Here is a 9,988-nt window from a genome sequence, read left to right as displayed (position 1 = left end):
TTAGCCATTTCAATTGTATATGTTTCACTGATTTTACTAGACTTATGACTTATTAGTTGTCTAAACTTAAGGGTTATAAAACTCCTATCAGCACCACATTAAAAAAAAAAGAACAGTAACATACAAGTTGTTAACAGCGAGTGTACCAGTTACCACAAATAGGTCCTGATCGTATCCCTCATCCGAATAACAAATGCCCTACCCATGGTATTTCCTACATGATCCTTCAGCTTTTGGAAGTCCTTATGTAAGTCCCCAGCTTCACCATAACAACTACACTTCTCACCAGTTCTTTATCTTGAGTTTGTTGTAGTTTTCTGGCTCTTGCAGTACTTAGAGGTATGACCCTTTCTGTTGAAACTATTGTAAACCAGTTCCATGCATGGACCTATGTGGTGGTAGTTGCATTTGTTGCATTTTGGGTGTTGCCCTGTGTACTACCTTTGTGGAGTGGGTGATGTTGTTGACGTTGTTGATGATGGGTTTTTTAGATTACTTCTATGTACTTGCAGAATTTCACATAACAAATTATGGGCACATGCAACCTAGAAATTCTATGACTTTTCTCATAATAGCAACATACTTTAAAAAACTAAATAACCTAGCAAAAATCGAATATAACATGGTTTGATTACATACCTTGTTGCTAGTATTGAAAAAAAAACAATGTACTTTGAAGAACCATTCTTGGAATGTTAGCCCCAATAATGTGGAAGCCTCTAATGAATCATACACAAACCCTAGGATCGAAAATAAAGAGAGGGATCGGGATTTCAAAAATTCTTTGTGTTTGTGCAGGTTTCTTGAGTCTTATGGAGGTCCTTATTTATAGTTGTAGGAAAGCCTAATATGAATAATATAGTATTTCAATTCAAATTCACTTTCCTTATCAACCAAGGAGGCTTCCACAATCCCTAGAAATGGACTCCAGAACCGTTCCCTCCTAGGGAGGCTTCCAAATTCATTGTTCATGTAACAACGTAAATTTTCAAAACATTCATTCACTCATAAAATAATGTCAAAACACATTGTATCAAATATTAACATCACAAAACATCTCCCTAGAATCTCAAACATAAACTCCAATGCGTGTGTGTACGAATCATGCCGGCGCCATCCCGCGCTCATCACTAGTACCTGAAACACATAACACGATAACTGTAAGCATAAATGCTTAGTGAGTTCCCCAAAATACCGCATACAACACATACGCCACTCGAGGCTATAATACGACCCTCCGGTCGATGTGTCTCAGCGGGACCTTCCAGTCCCGTAGCTCGTTGGACCCTTTGGTCCGGTCATAGCTCGTTGGACCCTCCGGTCCGGTCTATAACATCATACACACACACACACACACACACATATATATATATATATATATATATATATCACATAGCACATAAACTCATACGTGACACATAAGACCCTCTGGTCAACACATAATACCACTCTAGGTAACGTATAGTGAGAAGACTCACCTCGATGTCTCGGTAACTATCTGACTCGGTAGAAATGTGATCTAGCCTCCGCCTAATCACATAAAGTAAATATTGTCATAAATACAACTGTACTCAACCCTAAAAGTCAACAAGGTCAACGATCCAACTTTGACACAACTCGTCGATTGCACTAGGGCGACTCGGCGAGTCTACACGTGTCCACTGACTCTCTTAGTCCCTCTCTTGGCACGTCGAGTACTTCCCCTGACTCGACGAGTTCCACCTGGCATGAATCATGGGGCCACCCCGACTCAAGTCGTCGAGTCTCAAGAACAACTCAGCGAGTTCCAACTTGAACTCAGACTCCCCTGACTCTCCCTGACTCACCGAGTTATTCCCCAACTCGGCAAGTCCACTCACTGAGTGATTAACGGGAAACCTTCATACTACTCGCCGAGTCTGTTCTTCGGACTCGGTGAGTTCATGCCATGCACAAACTCTATACAACTCCTGAGGTCAGATATGTTCCATACAATCATAGATCTGGCCTCCCCAAGCATGATAAGCACGTAAAGTTCAGACCTTGGCACTCATATAACATCTAAATGGTCCAAAATGGTGATTTAGCCCCAAAAATGGCATCCCAAGCTCATGGCTTCCAAAAAGACTTATAAAGCTCCAAGGTTTAAGGTCTCTAGACCTCTTTGGGTCCAGATCCAGAACACAAAATTGAGAAGGGACCAAATGCTCTACTCAATCAACCTCTAAAAGGGTTAGAAAACCCTAACCTTAAGAATCAACACCAAAACTGAAGAAGGTCAGAGAATAATACCTCAATACAATCTATATGAGCTCAAAAACCACCAAAATCGCACCTCCTTCAGCCTCCTCTTGCCTTGGTCACTTCCTTCTTGCAAAAACACCCACAAAGGGATCAAGAATGGCCTCTCCTTCCTCACAAACGCTCTAGATCTCTTAGGATTTCTCTCTGGGGGTTGGTGGCCGCAAATGACGGCCCTAAGGGCCTTTAAATAGGTCACAAACCCTGGAAATTAGGGTTTCGTTAAACAGCATGGACTCGCCGAGTCCACTCGTGAACTCGCCAAGTCCAGCTGTGAACTCGCATACGAATCCGCGACCATACTCGGAGAGTTTAGACGCCAACTCGCCGAGTCTCCCCACAACACCCAAAATAAAAGAACAAAATATAATACCTTGGAATCCGGATGTTACAATTCAACTTTTAACCAATTTCACTCTAACCGTTACACCCACTAATTAATTCTAATTAATCCAAAACAATTATATAAATTAAATCCGATTAATTCTTAATCAATTATTTCCATTTCTAATTAATATAATAATCCTATAATATTAATAAATTATATATCTCTCTCAATGTCAATCCAAGCCATTTCCTGGTTATAAGGGAAACCCAAAAAGGACTTCACTATTATTTAACCTATTATACCAATTTAGTTAAGACCTTAAACACCCTAATCCAACAGTCTCCCATTTGGATAAATCGTCAACTACAATTGCAAGTATAGCTTTTTGATAACTAGTAAAGAGTGTATTCCAAGCCACTACAAAACTCTGATTAAATCAGACGTCAGCCCTAAGATAACTGATCAACTATTCCTCCGTTCTTCCTGGTATTGTGTAGACATGATACATGGATTAGAATCAATCTTATGGTCCAAGATTGTGTTTCTCGATTTCTTGATTTATGATGACGTCATCAAACTATGAATTGAACACAACAACTTAGTCTCGGTTAGGCCCAACACTATAATGTCAACAGCAAATCACTAAGGAACCCAAATATATCGCTTTCCCTTTAATAAGCAAAAGGAGCAAATAAATTCGTCTATATAATCATACATTTTACTTGTCATGTCATCCATTGAAATACACTTTATAACCATCCAGTTACAGGTGTGTTCATGTAAACCATTATACAACATATTCGTAAACTATAACTTATATATATATATATATATATATATATATATATGTGTGTGTGTGTGTGTGTGTGTGTGTGTGTGTGTGTGTTTTAAGAATATAAGGTATTATTGTCTTAGAATTACTCATGATTAAATCCGTGAAGTTATCTTTTAAGCGCGGGTTTAACTAGTACTCCAAATCCTCATTTTTTTAAGTACTCATAGACATTATAGCAATCACTATGCAATGTCCAATCCTTATGGACAATCTACAAATTTTTCATCATAGTCTTAAATCAATACCAACTTCCTATAAGTATGAGTGAATGTGGCATTTTGAATAAGTTAATATTCAGTAAGTGAAACATGCAAACTGAGACACAAGAATAAATTAATATACAAATGGTATCATACACATTGAACATAAATAAATCTCCATTAATTAATATTCATTCAATTACAATTTATTATTGTTACATTGTTTCAGAATTATCAACTAACTACTAAAATCTAGAATCTAACATCATCTTTTAGCCCAATGCTCCTAGCATGCTCAAAATGTTTGATCTTTCTTAATCCCTTTGTGAGACGATCAATAGGGTTATCCTCTAATGACACTTGACTCACCATGATTTTTCCTTTTTCTACTCGATTTCAGATGTAATGGTATTTTCTTTCGATATCCCACGATATATCATGATCCTTTGGTTCTTTGGTCAAAGAAACTACATCTTCGTTGTTGCAGAATTTGTATATTAATTGGTTCTTGGATTGATGGAACAACTCCAAGGTTTCCAATGAATTTGGTCAATCATGTCACTTCCTTCGTTGCCTCACTTGCTGCGATGTACTCTGATTCATAAGTCGAATCAACCACCGTCTGTTGCTTGGAACTCTTCAAAGCTACCGTTTCATTATTTAATAGAATTACCTAACCAACTTGAAAATAACTATTATCCCGATCTGCTTTAAAGTTGGCGTCACTATATCCACTCAATTTAACTTCATCTTTTCCATCAAAGACTAAGATCATATCTTTTGTCTTTCACAAATACTTAAGTATATTCTTCACTATTATCTAATGAGCCATGCCAGGGTTTCGCTAATATATACTAACCATGCTCAAAGAAAAAGCTACATAAGGGCGAGTATATGTCATAGCATACGTTATCGATCCTATAGCCGAAACATGTGGGACTTGACTCATCATATCTATTTCCTTATCACTATTATGACATTTAAACTTACTCAATTAAATAGTATGATTCATGGGTAAGTTCCATTTCTTGGAATTCTCCATATTGAACAGTTTAAATATTTTATCCACGTAAGTACTTTAGCTAAGCCCAAGCAAACGTCTATGTCGGTCTCTATGATCTGTTTCAATATTTTACTAGGAATTCTCCATAGTGGAATTTACGAACTTTGATGTGATATTAGTCATATTTAATTTTTAAAATTCAACAATTTAGAAATCAATGGTTCCCGATTAATCTCTGCCTAGCTGATTAATCCCTTAACCTTGGTCCAACGACTAACTAACGTCGAGCGTTTTTTAAACCTTGATTCCAAGTATGTATGTAGCTTTTCCTATATCCTTCATAGCAGCACATTTCACAAGCCAAGAATTCACTTCTTGCAAATTTGGAATATTGTTTCCTATAAGGAGTTTGTCATCAACAGAGAAAACTAGGAAGGTCACTACACTCCCACTAGTTGTGACATATATGAAGGACTCATCTTCAATTCTAGAAAATCCAAACTCCTTGAACTTTTCATGGACGAAAAGATTTTATCTGCGAGATGCTTGTTTCTGTCCATAGATGGACTTCTCAATGCTGCACACCTTGTTAAGGAATTTGACATGTTCAAAATCCTCTAGCTAAGCTATGTCAAAATCCCCGGCCTGTTTACGAATGAGGAAAGCAGTTTTAACATCCATTTGACATACTTCATAACCAAGATAGGTAGATATGACAAGCATTATCCTAATTAACTTAATCTTGGCAACTGGTGAAAAGTTTTCATCATAATCAATCACCTGGGTTTGAGTGAATAATTTTGCGACCAACCTTGCCTTGAAGGTCTGTACATTATCATCCATGTCAATCTTCTTCTTGAAGATTCATTTTCACCCTACTGTCTTTTGAACAGGTGGCTGATTAACCAAAGTCCATACTTGATTATCATACATGGATTGTGATAAGTTTAAAACTAAACTTGAAGATCGATTAGATCTTAAACAGGTTGAATAAACAGTAAACAGCAAGAACATGAAAACAATAAACAACTCAAGAATGAATCAAACGTGTCGAATGATTTATAAACAACCCTCAGAAGAGCTCGATAAAGAACATCAACTGTAGAGGGTTAGAAGGTTTACAGGAATGACAAAGAAAGAACTTTGTAATGCTATCTTCTTCTATCAATCGTACTCTAGATCGTTAACCTAATATGCATGCAAGCATATTCTTAAATAGTAAACCTAACAGGCTCACGATTGGACATGCCCAAACCGGAGTACAAAATAATTGGACTATTAACCGAGCCCAATGACGCAATACTAAACGAATCTGCAACCCAACAATCTCCCCCTTTGCGTCAATTGGAGCGAGATCTTTACTTCTTGCTTGTGCCAGCAGTAGCAGGAACCTTCTTCTTTATAGTCTGAAACAGACGCGAGATAAGGGCAAGTATTGTCTGTCTGAATCGGATGTACCACTGTATCATATCGTCGAAGTATTTGATATCATCCGCTGTATTCTCTTTACACCGATGGATGATCCCTAGCACATGCTCAAGACAAGCAGTGGTATAAAGATGTTTATCCGCTAAGGCAAATAGACATTTCTGTCCTTCAGCCCTAGTGAACATGACCGAGTTCCGCCTTGGGTCAATCTTTCCCATCTTCATCTGATTGAGATCACTGGCCAAGCCAACAGGAGAGATCTTCGGTTTCTTCTTGAAGACTGTGGCAATCTCCTGATCCATCAAAGCGACCTCCATGATATAACAAACTAACATCCTTTTGAGATGGTCTATAATCGGACCATATTCAGCTTCATTTGTCAAGAGGATGTTGTGCAAAACGATCCAGTCATGGGGGTTGAGGTTCGGCAGATCTGCTAAGGATATGAGATGTTCGGTTCTTGCAGACCCTCTGATCACCCTGAACCGAATGTTGATGAATCTCCCTTCGGTATATGGCTTCAAAACCCGAACATTAACGATCTTCTGAGCGCTCCATGTTTGGTACTGTGGTTGAGCGGCCTTCAAATAAAACTCGATTAACTCCCGATCAACCTCAGGATTAGGATGAGGGACTTCAAAAATGTTGGAGAAGGCATGGAAGATAAACGCCTTTCGGGTTAAGGGCATGTCGAACTACGAGTCGACAGAGTTGTAGCAGTCGAAGGAGATCACCGGTTCGAGCCAAAGGATGCTAGGTGTATCGATAGCCTCCTTTATCATTCTCTCTCGAGTCCAAGCAGGGAAAAGAGTCTTCCTGCTCTCGAGGAGATCGTGGGCTTCTTTCTTCTTGCGTTCGTCTTCTTCAGCTTCTCGCGCCACACGAATGTTGTCATTATCAACATTGCGACTATTTTTGCGTTTCAGCAAGTCAGCAATGGTTTCTTTATCATCTTCATCCTCTTCCTCAGCTATCTTCTTTCCTTTATCCTTCACACCCGAACCCGAAGTTTGACCAGTAGGAGGAGGTTCGGTTGTGTGAGCAGCTTTTGACGAACGAGGTGGTTTCGATCCGGACTTCACTTCTCCCCCTTGTTTCGGAGTTGACACGAAACTAGGTAGCCCTTCTATTTTGCTGAGAAGGTCCAGGGCAGGAGCAAGTTTTTCAGCAAGGGTTCGCCTCACCGAATGATTGAGAATCGGATCGTGTGCTTCCAGGATGTTGGATAGGGCAGAGTGTACATCCGAAACACATGTTTTGATAACCTCCCGTTCGGATCGAAGAGCGTCAATTTGTTGCTGAGAGTTGGAAAGCTGAGCGCTCTTGACCTTGAGGGTGGTGGTTTTACTAGCAAGAACGTCCATCAACGAGTTTTCGGCAGCGAGATCCTCTTGAAGTTTAGAGAGGCGCTCGTCAATGGAGGCACGAAGGGCCGAGTTGTCATCGCTGATGGATTGGCGAAGGGTAGCAAACGACTTCAACTCCGTTGAGACGAACGTGGCCAATTGTTGAACGATTGGTTCCAACGTTGTCTTTGTTGCATCGGCGCTCTCCTGTAAGGACTTTAATAGGGAAGAGGCTTCAGAGAATAGTTTATCGACTTTTGCGGTCGCTGCCTCACAAGCTTTCGTTGAGGCGTCAATTGCTGCAGTGGAAGAAGCGACGGAATCATGTTGAGCCCTGGAGAAGGCATCAACAATTTTCTGAAGAGAGGCTTCAGAGAGAGAGGATTGAGTGTTGGAGGATGAAGCAATAAGCAGGTCAACCTTCTCATGCAGCTCCTTAAGATGCTTCTTTGTTACTGGAGCTTCCTCATCATCGTCGCTTTGGACCTGAAACGGACTGAAGTAGACCGAATCGAAGGTCACATTTTCCCCTCCAAGGAAAGGGTTATCTCCATCAGAGGCATGACCTGGAGATGTTGGTGGTGGTGAAGCTGGGGGTGTTGTGGTATGAGTAGGTTCAGGTTGAGTGTGAGTGGGGGTAGTTTCGGGTGGTGGTTGTGTTTCGGTTGTATGTTGGGGTTCGGTTACAGGTGGTGGTTCGGTTGCATCGGTATGAACCCACGTATCAGATACGTTGGTTGTAACCTTTGCAGTGGTTGTTGTTGTTGTATCGGTGAAAATGGATGGTGGTATAGGGAAAGAGGTTTTAGGAATGGTGGTAGAAGGGTTTATGGTGGGAATGGAAGTAGGGATTGTTTGAGTGGGAGAGGGAATTGGTGAGATATGGATTTCCATGTCTGGTGTAGGTGATCGGGGTGGGGTGTTGCCTCTTGCAGGGGTTTCGCCTCTTTGAGAGCCGTCCGAATCCGAACTCTCACCTTCTGATTCACTCGAAGAGGAAGCGATTTTGAGCTTTCGCTTCGGTTGAGTCTTGCGCCTCTTCGGCTGCGGGGACTGTGCAGCTTTGGTTGGTTTCCTCTTCCTGGGAGAAGGACCTTTAGCCCCTTTGGTCACTTGTTTCCCTTTATCTGCCTTTTTGCCTCTATGAACAGGCTTATCAGCGTCATGGATGGACTTGAGCATCTCTTGTGTGAGTTCCCTCGGTCCAGACAGCTTGAATTCCTTAATAGTCCAGATGATCCTGCTGTCAGATGGAACATCGCCGTACATGGTCTCCGGAATAGAGCCAATGAAAGAGAACTTCGATGCATCTGAGACGATAATCTTCGTGGTATGGAATGTACCAATCGAAGACATCGATGCACCATCAGGAGTTGGGACATCTTGCTTATCCATCGCCCATTTAGCAACGATGGTCCAGAACCTTGCATACGACACCTCAGAATGTCGTGAAGAAGAAGAGAGGCTTTGGATGAGTTGTTGCCAGAGAACCAACCCATAATCAAGGTTGACGCCATTGTAGACGCCGTACATTATCGACAAGAAGAGTCGGCTGGAGCCGTCTGATCCTGAGCTCCGTTCAGATAAACCCTTGAAAAGGACAGTGAACATACCGTTCCACTGTGGCGGCAAGCATGATTTTTTAAACTTCGCGACAGAGGTGAGCGCCTCCGTGTACCCCATATTGTAAAACATATTGTAGAGGTGCCCAAGAGGAATCGTCTCCGGATTAACCCTAGAAGGGTCAGCAACAAACCCTAGCAAGGAAGCAAATCGTTGCCTGGAAATCGAGGCTCTGTGATCAGCAATCTCGAAGAAGATTCTATCGACTGCCTTATCAAAATGTACAGTCGCATAGATCTGCGATAAAATCACCATAGGTATTGTTTCTACCCGTGAAAGTGCAGGAACGATAGGGGAATATTTTAGGCACTCAATAATCGGGAACATGTAGGAATCGTACGCCTGAGGGGTTAGATCAATCACCAGACATTGGTGAGGGCGAATGGGAAGGATGTGGGAAGTAGCATGTAGCATGAACAGACGATGATTCTGCCATTGTTGAAGTGAAGAAGAAGATGATGAACAGTTAAGTTTTCAGGAAGTTTTTGCTCTCTTGGGAATTTTGATGCGGTAAAGAGGTAAATGGGAGAAGAGACTGCCTTTTATAGTGGGTGTAAGGAGAGAGAAAAATATGTTCAAATCTTCTATCGAAATACGAAAGGTTTTCCCGGAATGACAGATGCGTGACAGTTAAGGTATGCGATGATCACGCATGAGAGAGAGTGTCAGATTCCTTGGAACACGCCGCCCAACAAGCGCCGTTTCTGAAGAAACCGTTTCAAATCCACACGCGCCTGTTTTGTGCCAGAGAGGAACCGCTTCATATTCGCACACGTGTCCACGACGTCAGTTATGGAATGGGCGTTTCAAATTCGCATGCGTCCCTTGTTACCGCCGTTTGAAATTCAATCCATTTATCTCCCACCTGAGTCAGCAGCCCTTCATCTTATCCCTGTAACGGCATCTTTTGAAGGATACTCCCACGTGGATGAATTTTGACCACGT

The sequence above is a fragment of the Lactuca serriola genome, chromosome 5 (genome assembly GCF_051521515.1).
Source record: "Lactuca serriola cultivar US96UC23 chromosome 5, Lser_US96UC23_V15, whole genome shotgun sequence".
NCBI lineage: Eukaryota > Viridiplantae > Streptophyta > Magnoliopsida > Asterales > Asteraceae > Lactuca > Lactuca serriola.
This window is presented reverse-complemented; position numbering follows the sequence as displayed.